The sequence below is a fragment of the Callorhinus ursinus genome, unplaced genomic scaffold (assembly GCF_003265705.2).
Source record: "Callorhinus ursinus isolate GAN/ISIS: 27379988/994484 unplaced genomic scaffold, GSC_fseal_2.0 scaffold3, whole genome shotgun sequence".
Lineage (NCBI taxonomy): Eukaryota > Metazoa > Chordata > Mammalia > Carnivora > Otariidae > Callorhinus > Callorhinus ursinus.
Genome location: NW_027397065.1, coordinates 24,948,993 through 24,970,512, shown reverse-complemented (window position 1 = coordinate 24,970,512; position 21,520 = coordinate 24,948,993). Strand labels below are relative to the sequence as shown.

Here is a 21,520-nt window from a genome sequence, read left to right as displayed (position 1 = left end):
TGATCTTTATGATTTCTCTTCTCCTGCTGGGTTTAGGCTTTATTTGCGGTTTTTTCTCTAGCTCCTTTAGGTGTAGGGTTAGGTTGTGTATTTGAGACCTTTCTTGTTTCTTGAGAAAGGCTTGTATTGCTATATACTGTCCTCTTAGGACTGCCTTTGCTGCATCCCAAAGATTTTGAACAGTTGTGTTTTCATTTTCATTGGTTTCCATGAATTTTTTTAATTCTTCTTTAATTTCCTGGTTGACCCATTCATTCTTTAGTAGGATGCTCTTTAGCCTCCATGTATTTGAGTTCTTTCCGACTTTCCTCTTGTGATTGAGTTCTAGTTTCAAAGCACTGTGGTCTGAAAATATGCAGGGAATAATCCCAATCTTTTGGTACTGGTTGAGACCTGATTTGTGACCTGGGATGTGATCTATTTTGGAGAATGTTCCATGGGCACTAGAGAAAATGTGTATTCCATTTTTTGGGATGTACTGTTCTGAATATGTCTGTGATGTCCATTTGGTGCAGTGTGTCATTTAAAGTCTTTATTTCCTTGTTGATCTTTTGCTTAGATGATCTGTCCATTTCAGTCAGAGGGGTGTTAAAGTCCCCCACTCTTATTGCATTGTTGTCAATGTGTTTCTTTGCTTTTGTTATTAATTGCCTATTATTGGCTGCTCCCATGTTAGGGGCTAGATATTTACAATTGTTAGATCTTCTTGTTGGATAGACCCTTTAAGTAGGATACAGTGTCCTTCTTCATCTCTTATTACAGTCTTTGTTTTAAAATCTAATTTGTCTGATATAAGGATTGCCACCCCAGCTTTCTTTTGGTGTCCATTAGCATGGTAAATGGTTTTCCACCCCTTCACTTTCAATGTGGGGGTGTCTTTGGGTCTAAAATGAGTCTCTTGCAGACAGCATATCGATGGGTGTTTTTTAATCCAATCTGATAGCCTGTGTCTTTTGACTGGGGCATTTAGCCCATTCACATTCAGGGTAACTATTGAAAGATATGAATTTAGTGCCATTATTGCCTGTAAGGTGACTGTTACTGTATATTGTCTGTGTTCCTTTCTGGTCTATGCTGTTTTTAGGCTCTCTCTTTGCTTAGAGGACCCCTTTCAATATTTCTTGGAGGGCTGGTTTTGTGTTTGCAAATTCCTTTAGTTTTTGTTTGTCCTGGAAGCTTTTTATCTCTCCTTCAATTTTCAATGAGAGCCTAGCTGTATATAGTATTCTTGGCTGCATATTTTTCTCGTTTAGTGCTCTGAAGATATCATGCCAGTCCTTTCTGGCCTGCCAGGTCTCTGTGGATAGGTCTGTTGCCAATACAATGTGTCTACCTTTATAGGTTACATCTCTCTTCTCCCCAGCTGCTTTCAAGATTTTCTCTGTCTCTGAGACTCGTAAGTTTTACTCTTAGATGTCGGCGTGTTGACCTATTTTTATTGATTTTGAGAGGGGTTCTCTGTGCCTCCTGGATTTTGATGCCTGTTTCTTTCCCCACATTAGGGAAGTTCTCTGCTATAATTTGCTCCAGTATATCTTCTGCCCCTCTCTCTCTTTCTTCTTCTTCTGGGATCCCAGTTATTCTAATGTTGTTTCATATTATGGTATCATTTATCTCTCGAATTCTGCCCTTGTGATCCAGTAGTTGTTTATCTCTTTTTCTCAGCTTCTTTAGTTTCCATCATTTGGTCTTCTATATTGCTGATTCTCTCTTCTGCCTCATTTATCCTAGCAGTTAGTGCCCCCATTTTTGATTGCACCTCATTAACAGCCTTTTTGATTTTGATTTGGTCAGATTTTAGTTCTTTTATTTCTCCAGGAAGGGTGTCTCTAATAACTTCCATGCTTTTTTCAAGCCCAGCTAGTATCTTTAAAGTCATGATTCCGAACTCTAGGTCCGACATTGTACTAATGTCCGTATTGAGTAGGTCCCTGGCAGACGGTACTACCTCTTGTTCTTTTTGCTGAGGTGATTTCTTTCGTCTTGTCATTTTGTCCAGAGGAGAATAGATGAATGAGAGAACATAATGCTAACAGGTTAACAACGTTCCCAGAAAATATACTCTAAACAAATCAGAAAAGACCTGAAACCAGGGGAAAAGAAAGTGTAAGAAAGAAAAAAGAAAGAGGAAAAAAAAAGAAGATAAAGATAAAAAACAAAACAAAGAAAAACAGAACAAAAAAAAACAGAATATGATCAAATATGATCAGGCTAGTGCATAGATCAGTGCCACACACTAGATTCTGGGTGTATTTTGGTCTGTTAGAAGATAGTGCCTCCTAATACTGTAAAGAAAGAAAGACTTATATATGTACAAAAGAAGGGTTGATACAATGAAGGGATGGAAGATGACTGTAAAGATGAAAATTATAAAAGATTTTATAAAAGGAATTGATAAGAAGTTGTTTGAAAAAAGAAAGAAGATTTTAAAAAAAGGGAGAGAATGTGATCAGGCAGGAGACTAGAACAAAGACATACACTAGAGATTTAGGGTATATTTTGATCTGTTAGAAGAAACTGTATCTCAAAATTTTAGAGAGAGAACAACTTATCTATATATATGCCAAAAATAAGGGTAACTACTATGAAGGGAGAGAATATGACTCTAAAAATGAAAAATAAAAGTTTTTTTTTTTAAAGGGATTGATAAGATGTTGGTTGAAAAAGGGAAAAAGAAAAATTCAAAAAAAAAGTTAAAAAAATTAACTTTGAAAAACTAATGAATCATGGTAAAAAAGCCATGAATTCTATGTGCAGTATTCCCCTAGCGCTGGAGTTCTCCCATTCTCCTTGATCGGTAAACTTGGTCTTGGCTTGCTGGCTGTTCGTGCTGATCTTCTGGGGGAGGGGCCTGCTGCCGTGGTTCCCAGATGTCTTTGCCGGAGGCGGAATTGCCCCGCCCTTGTCCTTTCGGGCTAAGCAATCTGCTCCTGTTTGCTGTCTGGAGCTTTTGTTCCCTGCAAGCTCTCGGTACAGCTTTGGAGGACCAGGGTGAAAATGGTGGCCTCCCAATCTCCACCCGGAGGAGCTGAGAACTTGGGGCCCCGCTCCTCGGTGTGCCCCCAGAGAAAAGCAGTCCCTCCCGTCTCCCTGGTCTCCGGCTGCACTCCGTGCTCACTTGGCCTGTGACCGAGCATTTCTATCTCTGGCACCCGACCCCATGTGGAGTTTCCAAACCCAGCAGATCCCTGCGGTGCGCTCCCGCGCCGCTCCTCCTGGGGGAGGAAGGGGAGTCTCCCCGGCTCTGCCACTTGTTGGGTCCCTGCTGGAGGAGCAGTGGCCCGACTAGGCCGCGGATCACAGTTTATGGCAACCCTGAGCTGAGAGCCCACGCCTCGGCTCCGTCTCTGCAGCCGGCTTCCCCACTCCGATAACTGGGAGCTCTGCCGCACTCAGGCACCCCCGGTCTTTCTGTGACCCCGAGGGTCCTGAGACCACACTGTCCCGTGAGGGTTCCACCTCCCACTTAGCCACTGGAGTGACGTCCCTCAGTGGAGCCGACTTCTAAAAGTTCCGATTTTGTGCTCCGCGGCTCTATCACTTGCCAGAAGCGGCCGAGGGAGGCCCCCTCCCCCGCCGTCTCTCCTCCCGAATATCGCCTCGGATTCACTTCTCCACAGGTCCTACCTTCCAGTAAGTGGTCGCTTCTCTGTTCAGAGAGTTGTTGCTACTCTCTTCTTTGATCTCCTGTTGAGTTCGTAGGTGTTCAGAATGGTTTGATCCCCATTCAGCTGAATTCCTGAGACCAGACGAAATCCAGGTCTCCTACTCCTCCGCCATCTTGCTCTGCCTCCCCTTGGTAAGTATATCTTTTATTCATTCAACAAACATTAAAGGAGCACATACTGTGTTCCAGGTACTGTACTAAGTACTAGGAATTCAATGCTGAAAAAAATCTACACATTTCCTGTTTCGAAGAATAATAATATGAGCTGTAGAACTGTACCTTTTAAAATGATTTAGATAAATAGCGGGTCCACAATGTTTAGTGTGTCTACATACTGGTCTAATGCAATACCCATGATTGTTCTTTTCCTGATTTTTTTCTCTCTCCCCCCTGTGCCTGCCTGAGTCCCCAGCGCTTAGATATATACATGGGAGATGTAAGGAACACTTTACTAGATACTGACTAGATATTCATCGCACCTTAAAGCTACCATTCCCCCAAAGCTCTACTTGTTTGGAACATGGAAAAAAGGAAAAGATGGCCAAGTAGTGAGAAGACAAGCATGCCGGCCTTAAGATAAGATCATGAAAACTGTGTACAGCTTTAGAGATGTGGACTCTTCAACACTGTTCATTCTTTTCTCTCATATCTCTTGAGGATTAGAGCCAGAAATTTAAAGGAGTAACTGTAAACACTGTCAGGCTTCTATGTCTAAAGTCACCAAGAAAACTGAATGCTCAGCTATAGGCCCTAGCATCCAACAATGGCTTTTTTGTTAGTGTCAGGTGGCATAGATTAAGACAACTGTATCCAAAAGTCACAGCTGGAAGATTAGCTACATTTTAAATGGCATTGTTATGGGCATTTAGCCAACAAACTTTTGAGATTCCGCTGTGAAGCAGACACTGTATTCAATACTGGCGATTACACAGTGAGCAAACACGTAAGTGCCCTACCGTCTTGGGGATGAGAAACACAACTAATGAAATGATCATTCTAATGATTTTAGGAATATCATACCAAGGGAATATGCAATAAACAAACATAAACCAGAGTGGATGATCAGAGAAGGGTTCCTGAAAAAGTGATACTTTAAGAAGAGTATGTAGCCATTACTGAGACAAAGATAGGAAGTGGGAGCCAGAAGAGGATGGGACCCGCGCTGCTGACTTTGTGGTAATGTTACTAACAAACAGATAACTAATGTGCCCCTGTATAGCAACTGGTCTGGGTAGGGCAAAAAGAAAATCTTTTTTTTTTCTTAGTAAAACCGAACAGGGTAATGACAAACTAAAGGAGGGTGCTGCTTTCTTGGATGCCTGATGCCCTAAAATATAATCTGATACCTATGCACAATGTTTTCCAGTTTTGCTTTCAGATTTTATAGGAAAAAGACAAGAGTAAATTCTTAGGTTCTTACCATTCTCAAAGTCATCTTGGACACAGAGTGCGGTACCATCAGAATGAGAACAGACCTACAGTTTCCCTTCACCCAGATGGCAGCAACATCTAGAACACAAACATTAAGGCTCTCCCCCTAAGAAACTATCATTTATTGATGACTGGCTCTACCTTTTCCACTTCCTCAAAAATGATATAAAGAAAAAAATAGAAAGTCAAAGTTACTTTGCTCTCGTTACTTATATCCTTGCTAAATTAGTAAAGAAACTTTAGGGGGAGACATATCATGGGAATCTTCGCGTTTATTTCAAATACATTGATAAGGCTTGGTCTGGTTGTACACTTTCAAGTATTTTGTTTCATTAAGCAACATTTGAGAGCTATAGTAAAAACTCTTGATTCAAAGTGTTTTATCCCTTCTATGTGAGAATACTCCAAAGATGAAAATAAATCTCTGCTCTAGAAACAGAGAATGATATCAAAAATTGAATGGGAAAGCAGTGACAAATTTTCACTCTGAAATAAATGTGTGAGACTAGCTGACAACAGGGAAGCCAATTCAGATTCTCACTCCTCTGGTGGTGTGGCTTAACACCAAATCTAATAGGCATTTAGCTGGCTGACTAGGGCAGGAAAAGAGGGTCTGCAGCCTCTAATGCCTGCATTTGTGAGAAGGCACTGAAGCCACTAAAATTATCAATCAAGCCTTGAGGTTAGTGTCAAATTTGGTGATTTCTTTTTTCTTTCAAGGGGATCAAGCTAGAGAAATAGATAACTTTTGGTTCAAATGGTCCAAAGGAAAGTAAACATAATCTCTGATAGCATGAATAAGGATTATCAAAATTGTCATGTCTGCATAAAACTTGGAGGTTCTCATTTCTCACAATCAAGTGTCTCCTGGAGATTACAAGTTATTTTCATTTTGCTACTGTCAAGGAATAAAGTTGAACACCTGTGTCTTCAAGTGATCCACCAGACAGCTACTTAGGTTTAAAAAAAGACATTACATCAGCACAGTGCAAGAGTAAAACCAGTGCCTTGGTGCCTAGAGGAAAAAGAGTACTACAGTTTTTTAAAAATGTGAATTACTCTTGATTTTTCATTTGGTATCAGGATTTTTACTCTTTATGCAAGTGATTGCACATGCAACCAAAGGAGAGTGGGGGGGAACAACAGCTAAATGGATGTTTTAGCCATGGTGTACAATGAACTTGCCAATAATTAAACAGCAAAAGTTATACTTTCTCCTCAAGAGAAGAAAAGCCATGAACATGGGCCTCTATTCAATTCCAATCCAGATCCATGGAAATGAAGGGAAGGAAAGTTAGGAATTATGGTCTATTTGAATCCATTATATCTGCAGGATGAACTGCAAGGATAGAAAAAATATGTCATCTAATAAAAGATTAATGTGAGAACTCTTCTGAGTGATAACCACATTGCTTCCTCCCAGAGCTAATTATGCCTTTGAATCACATTCAGAAGGGAAGACACAAAGTTACCTTCAGCAAATACTTATTTTAATTGCTTAATAGTGAACACTTCTTTTTGAGCTAATTGGGTTATTTTTCTGGAAGGTACACAAATCCCTCTGTCCTGGTCGAATATTGAAGATGAATAATGTTATTCCTTTGGAAGAAGGATTTGGAAAACTATAATTATTGACAGATAACCAGATTATTTTTGTCAAAAGATAATTTGAATTTATTTTGACAACTGAATTATTCTATAGAGTTTTTGAACGAGTCAAATCTCAGGAATTAATCCACAGCTGTGGTCTGTGTCTTCATGAAGAAAGAAAAGAGATCATCTGTAACCTCATTTCTACACACCCACACAGAGAGTTGAGAACCCAGGGCTGAGATTATCTTATCATCCAATGTCACTTGGCGTCCCAAGAAAATATATGCAAACATCAATATTTCTTATAAGCGAGATGGATATCTTTTAACTACTCACTGTTAATATACCAATGTAGAAATGGTGAGAGTAGGTTATCTGGCAGGGTGGAATACTTTATTACTGAAATTGTTAAGAATTGAAAGCACACAGTGTTAATAAATTATAACCCAAAAAAACCTTTTAGTTTTTTTTTTTTTTTTTTTTTTGATTCTTCTCAGGCGGGACACCTGGGTAGCTAAGTTGGTTAAGTGTCTGACTCTTGATTTCAGCTCAGGTCATGATCCTGGGATCCTGAGATCGAGCCGTACATCAGGCTCCATGCTTTGCGGGGGAGGGCAGTGGGGAGTATGCTTGCGATGCTCTCTCTCCCTCTGCCCCTCCCCTGCTTATAAACATGCATGTGTACTCTCTCTTGCTCTCTCTCTAAAATAAGTAAATAAACCTTTAAAAAAATTCTTCTCAGGGAATGCACTCCCCACAAGGGCATCTGGAGCAGACCACTCCACCACCACTATCTTGGTATTTCACTCGTATTAATTACTTGACGTATATTATCATATTCAATTCTTTCAGCTGAGGAAAAGAAACTCAGAAGGTAAATAACTCACCTTACACTGTTACTCAACTAGTTATTCAAGTAAACAAGTAACTATAGTTACTCAACCAGTTAAACAAGTCACTAAACTTATTCAACTAGTTTTAACATCAATTAAACCCAAGAGTTTCCTAACGCCAAAGCCCATATACTAACCAAGAGTTATGCTGTTCATATGAGGGGTCTGAGTCTCCCAACTCTCCCACCTCCTTCTTTATTCCTTAAATGTCACATTCACCTATGGAAGTGCTTAGGTCAATGAAAAGCTAAGAGAAATGATATCTGCACCCCAACTTGCCTCATATGAATTCTGCTGTAGGAAAGAGCCATATATGTGGGACAGGGTTGTATACTGGCCTCTCCTCTGAAGGACAGAGCAGAGAGAAGAGAATGAGTTTGTACAGATACACATGTATCATCAGTGCTACTCTCATGAAGAACGCATGTTCCTTTAGTTTGAAGAATGAGTAGACCCACCATAACCTAAATATCTCAGATTCAGTCTGCTTCCCTCAAGTCAAAAAAAACTTAGTAGGGAGTAAAATATAACATAAAAGTATACAGAGGATTCTCTACTTCCTTTATTGTCTAGTGATTTCAAAATTAAACTCACTTTTGGTAGGGACTGCATTAAATGTGTAGATTGCTTTGGGTAATACAGACATTTTAATAATATTTGTTCTTCCAAACCATGAACATGGAGTGTTTTTCCATTTCTTTGTGTCATCTTCAATTTCTTTCATGAGTGTTTTATAGTTTTCAAAGTACAGATCTTTTATCTCTTTGGTTAGGTTTATTCCTAGGTATCTCCTGGTTTTCGTCCAATTGTCAATTTTGGGACTGATACCAAAAGCATTTTTCATACAAGAACAAACAATCCCAAAATTTGTGTGGAATTACAAAAGACCCCAAATAGCCAGGGAAATCTTGAAAAAGAAAAGCAAAGCTGGAGGCATCAAAATTCCAGACTTCAAGTTATATTACAAAGCTCTAGTGATCAAGACAGAATGGTACTGGCCCAAAGACAGACACACAGATCAATGAAACAGAATAGAAAACCCAAAATGAACCCCCACCTCTAGGGTCAATTAATCTTCAACAATGCAGGAAAGAATATCCAATGGAAAAAAGAAAGTCTCTTCAATAAATGGTCCTGGGACAACTGGACAGCAACATGCAAAAGAATGAAACTGGACCTCTTTCTTATACCATACACAAAAATAAACTCAAAACGGATAAAAGACCTAAATATGGGATAAGAAACCATTAAAATCCTGGAGGAGAACACAGCAGTAACCTCTTTGACATCAGCAGTAGCAACTTCGTACTAGATATGTCTCCCGAGGCAAAGGAAACAAAAGCAAAAATAAATGATTGGGACTTCATAAAAATAAAAAGCTTCTGCACAGCAAAGGAAACAATCAACAAAATTAAAAGACAACCTATTGAATGGGAGAAGATATTTGCAAATGACATATCGAAAAAAGGGTTACTATCCAAAATGTATAAAGAACTTATAAACTCAACACCTAAAAAACAAATAATCCCATGAAAAAATGGGCAGAAGACATGAATAGACATTTTTCCAAAGAGGACATCCAGATGGCCAATAAACACATGAAAAGATGTTCAACATCACTCATCATCAGGGAACTACAAATCAAAACCACAATGAGATATCACCTCACACCTGTCATAATGGCTAAAATTCACACAAGAAACAAGCATTGGTGAGAATGTGGAGAAAAGGGAACCCTCTTACACTGTGGGTGGGAATGCAAACTGGCACAACCACTATGGAAAACAGCATGGAGTTTCCTCAAAAACTTAAAAATAAAACTACCCTACCATTCAGCAATTTCAGTACTAGGTATTTACCCAAAGAATACAAAAATACTAATTTGAAGGGATACATGCACCCCGATGTTTACAGCAGCATTATTTATAATAGCCAAATTATGGAAAGAGCCCAAATGTCCATTGGCTGATGAATGGATAAAGAAGATGTGGTATATATATGCAATGGAAAATTACTCAGCCATAAAAAAGAAGGAAACTGCCATTTGCAATGACATGAACAGAGCTAGAGAGTATTATGCTAAGCAAAATAAGTCAGAGAAAGACAAACACCATATGATTTCACTCATACGTGGAATCTAAGAAAACAAATGATCACGGGGAAAAAAAGAGAGAGGCAACCGAGGAAACAGACTCTTTACTAAAGAGAACTGATGGTAAACAGAGGTGGGGGGGGTGGCTTAAACCGGTGATGGGTTTTAAGGAGTATACTTATTGTGATGAGCACCAGGTATTGTATGGAATTGAATCACTAAATTGTACACCTGAAACTAATATTACACTGCATGTTAACTGGAATTTAAATAAAAACTTAAAAAACAAACAAAAATTAAACTCACTAGAACCTTTTCATACTACAAACGAGGATGAGATTGATAACCCAGATTTGAGAAAAGTACATCTGAAGGCTTGTAGAATTGTTTTGTCAGGCTATAAATTAACCAGACCACTCCAAGTGGATTATTTACTTAAAAGGGAATGGATGTTCTCACAGCTAATAGTGTGGGAAGGATATCAAGAACAAACTCTTAGAGAGAAGTAGAGAGAAATCTGCTTTCTTAGGAAATAGGGTTAATTTAGTTTGGACTCTTAGGTGTGGAAATACACAGTGCTCTTATGGTGATGGTTAGTGAGCTGCTCCAGTCACATGGAGCCATGCAGGGATGGGTTAGGAAGTTAGTTCTCCAAGGTCCCTAGGACAGGCTTGGGCAGTAGCTTGGGTCTGGGCAATAACTGAGCTCAGTAGACCACACAGCTGAGTAGGTCAAGATGTGGATCACTGGAATTCCCCCTTAGTAGCTTCTGTCATTAGCACTGCCATGAGATTTAGGATGCAGATTCCTCATGTCTTCTATTAGATTTCTAGTGTTTCTCAAGTTGAGCCCTATCTCCTCTTGGTACTTCCCATTCCAGTAAATGGTTCCGATGCATGAGTTTGCGATCCTGAGTCCCACAGAGACATTCAGCAAGTCTTAGAGTGTAGCCTCTATTTGGGTCCCCATTTGCCTATGCTATAAGCTACAGAAGATTCCCTTGCAAAAACTGGGAACCTATACAATCCCTTTGGAAAGATGAGTGCCAATATCTATTTAAAAAGGATCACAGGGGCACCTGGGTGGCTCAGTCAGTTAAGCACCTGCCTTTGTCTCAGGTCATGATTTCAGGGTCCCGGGATCGAGTCCCTCATCGGGCTCCCGGCTCAGTGGGGAGTCTGCTTCTCCTTCTGCCCCTCACTCATGCTTTCTCTCTCTCTCAAATAAATATCTTTTAAAAAGGGATCATAAACACAACCTATGGTCTAATAATCACACTTCTAACTACATACTCAAAAGAAATATGTACGCATGTTCACCAAGAGACTTGTACAATAATGCTCATTGCAACGCTATTTATAATAGCCAAAAGCTGGAAACAATCCAAATAGGATGGTTATATAAAAGGTGTTATACACACATAATGGATTACTACATAGCAAGAAGAATGAGCAAACCAAAGCATGTAACAACATGAATTCCACAAACATAAGAAAAAATTTAAAAAGCAGATGCTAAAGAATTGCATGTTGTATGATTTCATTTTTATAACATATAAGTATAGGCAAAACTACTGTATATTTTAGAAACCATGATAGTGGTTACCCTAATGGGGAGGGATAGATAATGACTAGAAGGGGGCATAAAAAGGATTTCCTGTAGTGCTGGTAATATTCTGTTTATTGAGATAAGCCTTTTCACATGTGTTTGTTCATCTTGTATGCATTCATGGAACTATATAAGCTTATAAGATGTACACTTTAGTTATTACTATATAATGTTACAGTACTTGAATCTGAAAAGTTTACTTTAAAATGATAATAATAATGGAGGTTTTAAAGTCTGGAACTCTGCCTTGCTTTTGCCAACATCCTCCCCCACCCCAGGTCTCACCACCTTTGGCTTTTGGAGTCATGGAAAGACTGATGAACACATCCTTTGGAGTGAGGCTTGTTAGCCTCCCTGGACTTATAAATACTGCCCTTTACCAAACTCAAAGCAACAGCTAGAATCAGGATGTCTTCCACTTGCCTATATTATTACTACAAAATATCAAGTTCCATGAAGATTAAGTCTTGCTTTCTCATCTGAATGTCTAATGTTAGTTCAACCTACCTCCATCTTTCTTTTCATTCACTCATGCATTTTCTTATTAAATTATATTTTAATTATTCAATTATGTTGGGCATTAATCCTCAACTGTGGAGATAACATTAGCAAATAAATTCATAGTCCATACAACCGCCCTCTGCCTCACTTCATTCCTGTAGCTTCATAGTAGATGATCATGACCTCCTTCTCAACTAATCTACCTGATATCTAATAAACCATCATGATGTGGCAAGTCATCTCTGTCCATTTAAACGAGTCCATTACATGATTCTAGTGTATGTAAATAAAATTTCTAAAAAAAATGAATAAAACCAGAAATATGCTTCTATTTGTCTGTGATTTTCTTTGTGGGAATCATCATATCCTAAATGTCTAGCAATTTTTAAATACCTTCTTTATCTCATTCCCATGAACTAGGAAGCCCTGTTAAGTGGATAGTAGACTCTGGGAGCTATGTTTTTAATAAAAGAAAAGGAGTGCCTAGCATTTCTCTGTGGATTTATCAGCTTCATTAATTAATAACTTATTCGGTGAATTTAATAATGTCAAGTAATAATACAACCCATTAACAATGACTTCAGTTTTTCAGAATAATAGGCATAGCTATATGTGTACCAACCTTTTGAGTAAAACTCATGAAAACGGTATAGTTACTATGTTACCAGATTCAGTCTCATTCCCAACAAACTAGACAATTGAAAACTCTGAAAATACTTTAAATTTAGATTTGTTGGGATATAGATTTGGACAATATTTGCTATATCAAAATGCAATAGGAATTGTAAGCACTCTTTTGAACCCACACTTTCCAGGCCAGTTTGGGTGATGACGCCCACTTATATTATAGATGATGTTATCACAAAAGAATAACCAGACTCTTAAGGCTACAAATTGTCTACATTTGTTCTGAAAGAACTGCGCACATTCCCAGTTACACATACCTTCACTGTTACACATACCTTCACTACGCACTTCTGCCCTTTGCTCAGAAAAGATACATTTCCAGACATCTATCCCACAGATGACAAACACAGATTTCACTTCACCTCTAATCTGATCTTTATTTCAAACTCCTTTTCTTTAATTGGTCTAAGCAATCTTCAGACACCCTTACAAATAGTACGCTTCCTTTCCTTTCTTTTCCTTCTTTCCTTCCACAAACATTTATTCAGTGCTTCCTATAGTTCAGATACAGGTAGCACAAAGACAAGTAAAACACTTTCTGACCTGTAGCACTATAAAATTTCTACCAATCCACCAACTTCAAACCACTCAAGTTCCCTTAGCATCCTGGTTTGGGTTTCTGATGCGTAATCTAAGCTTTTTTTAAAAGCAAGTTTGGCACAGATTTTTTTCTTTTTTTTTTTAATTATGTTACATTAATCACCATACATTACATCATTAGTTTTTGATGTCATGTTCCATGATTCATTGTTTGCGTATAACACCCAGTGCTCCATGCGGTACGTGCCCTCTTAAATACCCATCACCAGGCTAACCCATCCCCCCACGCTCCTCCCCTCTAGAACCCTCAGTTTGTTTCCTAGAGTCCTTTTCTTATAAGCTGCCAGTGAAACAAAGAGCAAGCATTCCTCCGTCATCTTTCTTGCTCACATCTCCTTGACCACCCGCTTCTCATCCACTCCACGGACTTTCGTGGCCAGGTTGGTAAGGTGATTTCATAGGGAACCCAATCTACTGGAAAAAGCCATACTTCCTCCTAGAATCCCCGGAGCACTTTTTGTGCTGAGATTTTACTGACAATTATATTCCAGAGACAAGAACTGAGGATAAGATGCAAGGCACAGAAAACCAACACTAACACAGGATGAACCTCACACCACCTGAGTCCTAACTCTGGTGCCTGTCTACTCAGTCCTAGAACATTTGTGGAGATTTGTCATTTTAGAGATATAGTGATGAGAGCAACAGCCTCTAATTTCTTAGTAACTATAAAATCATGAATAACTATGTTACAACTATCCCAAATGAGTTTTCCCCAATCAGTTCTCAACTTGATTTCATTTCAGGGTCAACACTGTGGGTCATTTTATATGCAGAAAATGTCCCTGAACTGAATTTATTGCCTCTCAGTCTCTCAACAGGCTTACTACTCCTGGATCAGAATTTCAACTGTGCTAACATTTAGGGCTACATTTTTTTTTCTGCTGGCGCCTGGCAATTAACTCTAATAACATGTGAGTTGTGGCATAGCTTTAAATTCTTCCAGTAGATTGAGACCTACCTTAAGGAAAAAGCAGTAGGGCTATATATATATATATATTTTTTTTTTTTTTTTTTCTTAAACAGCGAACATTTATTTTCTCACAGTTGTCCGTGCGGATACAAGTCCAAGATCACAGTGTCAACAGGGATGGTTCCTTTTAAAACCTCTCTCCTTGGCTTATAGATGACTGTCTTAACCTTGTGTCTTTGCATGGTCTTCACTGACATATAACTGTTACATACATTATAAGAGTTTCAGGTGTACAACATAATGGTTTGATATTTGTATATATTGCAAAATGATCACTATAAGTCTAGTTAACATCTGTCACCACACACAACTAATGAAATTGTTCTCTTGTGATGAGACCTTTTACTTTCAAATATGCAACATGATACTATTAACCACAGTCACCACACTGTACATTACATCCCCAGGACTCATTTATTTTATAACTGGGCATTTTATAACTAACCTTTGATCACCTTCACCCCTTTTGCCCATCCCCCCAACCTCCATTCACCATCCCGGGAAACCATCAGTCTTTTTTCTGTATCTATGAGCTTGGGTTTTATTTTTGCTTTGTTTTAGATTCCACACGTAAGTGAGATTATGCAGCATTTGTCTTTCTCTGACTTATTTAACTTAACATAATGATCTCAAGGTTTACCCATATTATCTTAGATGGCCAGATTTCATTCTTTTTTATAACTGAAAAATATTCCATTGTACATGTATATTTTCTTTATTCATCCATCCATTGACAGATACCTACATTGCTTCCATGTCTTGATTATTGTAAATAATGCTACAGTGAACATGGGGATGCAGATATCTTTTCATGCTAGTGTTTTTGTTTCCTTTGGATAAATACCTAGAAATGGAATTACTGGATCATATGGTAGTTCTACTTTAAATTTTTTGAGGAAACTCCATACTGTGTTCCATAGTGGCTACACAAATTTACATTCCACCAGCAGTATAGATGAGTTCCCTTTTCTCTGCATCCTCACTAACACTTATTATTTCTTGTCTTTGCATAAAACCCATTTAACAGGTGTAAGGTGATATGTCATTATGGTTTTGATTTGCATTTCCCTGATGATGGGTAATACTGAATACCTTTCCATTCGCCGTTAGCCATCTGTGTGTCTTCTTTGGAAAAATGTGTATTCAAGTCCTTTGTCCACTGTTTAATCAAACTACTTTTTTTTTTTTTGCTACTGAGTTATATACATTCCTTATATACTTTGGATATTAAACCCTTATCAGATACATAGTTTGCAATGGATGTGTTAATTAACTTTATTGCGGGGATCATTTCTCAGTATATACATATATCATCATTTCGGACAACTTAAACTTACATAATGTTATATGGCAATTATATTTCAATAAAGCTGGAGAAGAAAAAAAGAAAGGAAATAGGAATATAGAACAAGGAGGGCAAATAGAATACACTTTAAAAAATGACAGATTTCAATTCAAATATATCAACAATTATATTATACACAAATGGACTAAGTGATTTAATTTTAAGAAAAATTTGATCAGACTAATGAAAATTACAGCCTGATGTGGTTACAAGAGACATCTAAAACACAGATACGGAAAATCTGAAAAGAAAAAAAAAAAGACCCTATAATGCTAACCAAAAGAAAAACTGATATAGCTAGATTATATCCAAGAAATTATACTATTAAGAGAAAGTGTTATTAGGGATACAGAGAGAGATTTCAAAATGATAAATTCAGCATGCAAGGAAAATATTTATATGTATCTAAAATTATGCTCTCAAAATATGCAAAGCAAGAATTAGCAGAACTAATAATAAAATATCATCTAAATAAATGGAGAAATAAAACATTTCATAGACTGGAACACTCAAGAGTGTAAAGCCTTTTACAAACTGATGTTAAGAATTACTGTAATCATCATCAAAATCCCAACAAAAAATTTCTGAAACTTCACAAGTGAATTTTAAATTTTATTTAGAAATGCAACCATTATCTGTAAATAACAATTTTATTTTTTTCATTTATTTATGCATTCATGCTACAATTTACTGGCATTAACCTGCAGAATGATATTGAATGAAAGGAGTTCTACTGGACCTCCTTGTCTTGATACTGATCTCAGAGGGATCAATAGCATTAAAATTGATGTCTTTTTTAAAATTATTTTTTATCAGAATTAAGGGAGTTCTCTTCTAGTCACTGTTTTCTACGTGGTCTCCCATAATGAATGTAAAATATATTTTTTCAAAAGTGTTTTCTGCAGCTGTTTGGATTATATATGAGTTTTCTTTTTTATTCTGCTACTGTGATAAATTACATTGGTTGGCTTCCATATATTATACCAATCTTGTATTCCTAAAATAAAGCCAACTTAGTCATGGTATATTATCGTTTTTATGTATTGCTGGATAGGATTTGATAGCATATTGTTTATAAGTTTTGCATCTATGTTTACGGGTGAGACTGACCTATAATTTTTCTTTTAATAATCCCTGTCGGGCGAGCTTTATAAGCTAAGTTCAGCGAGTATTCCCGCTTTTGCTCTGTATCTTTTTTGTCTTTTGAGATCTGTGTTTTTTCTTAAATATACATTAGAAAAGTATGCTAAAATATGCCCCTATGATTGTGATTTGTCTATTTTTCCTTTTAGTTTTGTCAATATTTGCTTTATACAGCATACACATTTAAAATTATTACAGCTTCCTGGTGAAATTAATATCATTACAAAATATCCCAATTTGTCTTTAATAATGTTTCTTGCCATGGGCGCCTGGGTGGCTCAGTTGGTTAAGCGACTGCCTTCAGCTCAGGTCATGATCCTGGAGTCCCAGGATCGAGTCCCGCATCGGGCTCCCTGCTGAGCAGGGAGTCTGCTTCTCCCTCTGACCCTCCCCCCTCTCGTGCTCTATCTCATTCTCTCTCTCAAATAAATAAAATATTTAAAAAAATAATAATGTTTCTTGCCTTTGGCTGATATTAATCTAGTAAGACCAGCTTTCCTGTTGGCATATGAATTACGTATCTCTTCCTACCCTTTCACTTTCAAACTTTCCCTATCTTCTAGTTTATGTGCATCACTCATAAGCAGCATATAGTTACTGTGTTTTAACCTGGTCTCACAGTCTTTGTTTTCTTGTGGTGTCGGATAGTTCATTTGCATTTAATCATGAATGATATATTTGTAAATAAATCTACATCTTATTTAGTGTTTTCTATTTGTCTTGCCTATATTCTGTTCCTTTTTCTCTCCTTTCCTGCCTAGTATCTTTTAATATTCCATTTTACTCTCTATTAACTCAGTAGCTGTACATTCCTTTACTATTCTCGCAATGATTTCAGTAGATTAAAACATGCTTCCTCTACTTATTAAAGTCGAACATTCCCCCACTACTGGTTCCCACCACTTTTCCAAGACAACTCAGGAATTTTAGTACATAACTCTACATCTCCCTCCTCCTCACTTATATTCTATTCTTATTATGTATTCTCTACCTGTTTTAAATGACAGTTGACTTAATTTTATTGTTTTATGTAGTAATATTCCTTCAATTTATCCTTATAGCTACTAGTTTTTGCTTCTTCATTCTTCCCCGCATGTCAGAATTGCCATCTAAAACCAAGTTTTTGTTTTTGTTTCTTTGTGCCTGAAGATGCTTTCTCAGAGGCTGATTTGCTGTGAAGGAACTGAAACGTAAGTTTTAGAAAATCTTACTGGTAAGGGCCCTTTCTAGTATGTCCACATGATTATACGCTTTTATAAAATTTGCACAATAAGATGTTTTAGCCAAAATGAGCTAAGACCACAGACTCTTATACTCATGTTTCCCTCCCCATCAAACCTCCTTTCACAACAAATAGTACTTGATTGGATACAAGCTAAGAGAAGGCTGAGTTGCACATACATTTAGCTTGGATTTAGTGGAATCTATTTTTGTGATTCACTGTCACTTCTGTGTATAGCTAAATAATTTCTAACCATCTTGGGATAGTCCTACCATCTGTTTTGCTGATTCGCCTGGCATCACGATACAAAGATGAAGGGCCAGGGTTGTATCACAAGAATACATCCTATGGTGCTCTGCACTGGGGGTATGTGGTTATGCAAAAATAAATGAAAAAAGAAAGAAAGAAAAAGAAAATACTGAAATGTTCAAAACCACCAACTGGTAGTGGGAAATTCTTTGATTCATCAGACATGCAAAATCATTAATGGAAGATTATGTTCTAAATGATGGTTAATAAAAAAAGGTTTCTCTTATCAAGAATACATCAAATAAGAGAGCACTATAAATAAACATTTTGTACATTTTCTTTCTTGGTGGGAGATGTGTGAGGTAAAATGTGTAAGAATTTCTGTGTTTGTGGAGTATAAACATGGGTAATATACAAATATCAATTTTATTTGTGTGTGATGTTTTATGCCTATCAACAGAAAGGATCATATTTTAGAGTATTTGATGCACATTTTCCTGATAATATCTAGTGTTCTAAATGAAACAACAGACGAAACTGGTGCAGCAAGTAAATATTTAAAAGGAGGATTATAGATATGTTTAGTAGTTATTTAATTTAAATACAAAATTTGGGTTTGGGGATATTTGGGGGTTTTCGGTTTTCTTAAAAGCATTTCTTTGTTATTTATTTTTATTCCAATAAACTTTAATTATTAACTTTACAATCAAATTTTAATTTTTTTCTTTCAAAAAGGGACCCAAAGTTAATGAGTTAATGAGTTCTAGGTTCCACAAACCTTGAATCCAAATGATCCCTTTAGTGGTGTATTCCATACTAAATACTCTGTTTTTTGCTTAAATGCAAATGTCTTTAATTCTCCATTTTGGAGGAAGAGTTACTGGACTTTGAATTCTAGGTTATGAATTATTTTAATCCTTTGAAGATATTTCTCTTCCTTCTGGTTTCTACTCTTTCTGTTGAAGTCAGCTGACACTCTGAATGTTGTGTCTTTTTAGATAAAACTATCTTTTTTTTCCTGGCTGTTTCACAGATTTTACTTTTTCATTGGTTTTAGTGGGTTTACTATGCTGTATGTCCTATTTATTGTTCATAGTGCCTTGAATCTGTGGCTTGGTGTCTTTCACCTTTCCTAGAAAATTCAAAACAATTCTTTTTTATTGCTCCTGTTCTTGCCTTCTCTCCTCTCCTTCTGGAGCCCTAGCAGTATAAACCTTTATTAGAAATTTTTATGCATCCCTATTTGTCTTATGCTACTTTTTGTATTTTCCCTCTTTTTGCCTCTGCATGCTTCATTCTGGATATTTCCTTCTGAAAAGTCTTCCAATTCATTACTGTCTATTCAACTCTAAATAATGTTTTTTTAACTCATCCATTAAATTCCTAAACTTAGATATATTTTTTCTAGTTACAGTTCTGTAACTTAGTACTTTTTATTTTGTCCTCTTTCAAAATTTTCACCCATTTCCTTAAACATATTGAACAGAGTCATTTTAAAGTCTATATCTGACTTTTTCACTATATGTATCTCTTATGATTCTATGTATCGCCTAGAGTATGTTGTCCTTCCTAGGATTTGGCCACATTTTTTTCCTCTTGTATGTTTAGGTATTTTTATCCCATGGAGGAATTAATTTATCCCCTGGCACAATGCCAGGAACACTGGCAAATCAAGAGAACCTTGATTATTTAAAGAAAAGGAGGATTCAAACAAGGCTTCACCCCGAGAGGACAGGACTGTCTCCAGCTCACTCTTATCTGTAAGAAACAAATGTTGAGAGTTTCAGCCTATGGAGCCGACCAAGATATCACCATCTTGGAAGGCCCCGAAGTCCAATTTTTTAATGTAAATCTGACAAGCCTGTCAAAAACTCTGATTAAGTGGGAAAAAAAAAGAGAGAGAGAGAGATCCATAGAGAAAAAAACAAAACAAAACAAAACTCCCTGACTCAAGAACTATAAGGTTAACAATGTGAAAAATCCTTAAGAATCTACAAGAAAGCTACTAGAGTTATTGAGTTTAACAAAATCATAGGATAAAAGTTCACACAAAAATCAGTAACATGTACTAGCAATGTATGATTGGAAACTTAAAAATAATAGCATTTACAGTTGCAAAAAAAATTAAATACCAATGCTATAAATCTAAAAAAAATGTATAGGAGCTCTTATTAAAATCCTTAAAATTCTAATAAAAGACAACCTAAATAAGGAGATGTATCATAATCATGGATTAGAATATTCAACATAATAAAGATGTCAATTCTCCCCAAATTGATCTATATATTCCTGGAAAACAAACTAAAATCTTAGAATAATACATTTTTTAGAATAGTATTTTGTAGATATGAACAAACTGATTCTAAAACTTATATGAAAGAATAAGGAAACCAGAATAGCTAAAACAACTTTGAAAAAAAAAAACAGTTGAAGGAAGTGAATCTAACATTTATCAAATATAGAGTGCTATTGGTGAGGGAATAGCACGCAAGTCAATGGAACAGAAGAGAAAGTCCAGAAATATTTCCACACAAATGTGGCAATCTGATTTTTGACAAAGATATAAAAAATTTAATGGATAAAGTAGGGTCTTTTCAACCAATGGTACTGGAGCAATTACACATTAATATGCAGGGAAAAAAATGTGACCTTTGACCCAAACTTCTCACTTATACAAAAACGAATTCAAATTAGATCACAGATCTAAATGTAAACATAAAATTATAAAACTTTTAGAAGAAAACAAAGGAAACATACTCATGACCTAGAGTTTGGTGAAGAGCCCCAAAGACATTATGCTAAAATCATGATCCATAAAGGAAAAAATTTACAAATTAGACTTCATCAAAATTAAAAATTTTACTCTGTGATAGTCACTGTTAAGAGAATGAAAAATCAAACCACAGACTGAGAGGAAACGTATGAAATCACAGTTAAGACACAGGACTTACATCTAAAATGAATGATGAACTCTCCCTCCTTACGGTACGGTGGAAGGAATAAAGGAGAAAGAATAATGCTATCTCTGGAAGAAAATGTCAGGAGTTGAGAAGAAGCGTTTGCTGCTTGCATTCACTAGTTTTTCATTCTCTTAACTACTGAGCTTAATCATTAAGCTGGTGGTCAACCAGGGCTGAAACTTTACCTCTCAGGGCAGAAGAGCAAGCCTTCAGGGCAGAGCCCTGCTCCCATCTTCATTAGACTACTCTCCTAAGGCCAGCCACTGCTTTTGTGTGTTTTATCCAGGGACACCTGTGGACAGCTCAGATTTGACTCCAGGATATTCTGGAATTGGTCAGAAAGGAGGATTAATTAAATCAATTCCACTGTGTACTCAAGGCTGAAAATAAGTCTTTTTCTTCTCTATGTTGGTTCTCGAGTTATTTCCAACAACATTATCCAAAACAGCATATCAAAGATCCTACAATGAGATTAAATGCCAACATGAAAATACTTGAATAATAAAATGCCAACATAGAGATGTACCCAGATTCAATATAAACCGCTTCCTATTAC

General features: G+C 36.8%; 1 long non-coding RNA gene across 2 annotated transcripts in view; it reads right to left on the bottom strand.

The window, feature by feature from the left end:
• Positions 1–21,089, bottom strand: part of LOC141371797 (uncharacterized) — a 40,233-nt gene extending 19,144 nt beyond the window's left edge. For both annotated transcript variants that reach the window (XR_012377032.1, XR_012377033.1), the window contains exon 1: positions 20,956–21,089. This is a non-coding gene — a long non-coding RNA (uncharacterized lncRNA). The remainder of the gene's footprint in view (positions 1–20,955) is intronic.
• Between the last annotated feature and the right edge of the window lie 431 nt (positions 21,090–21,520).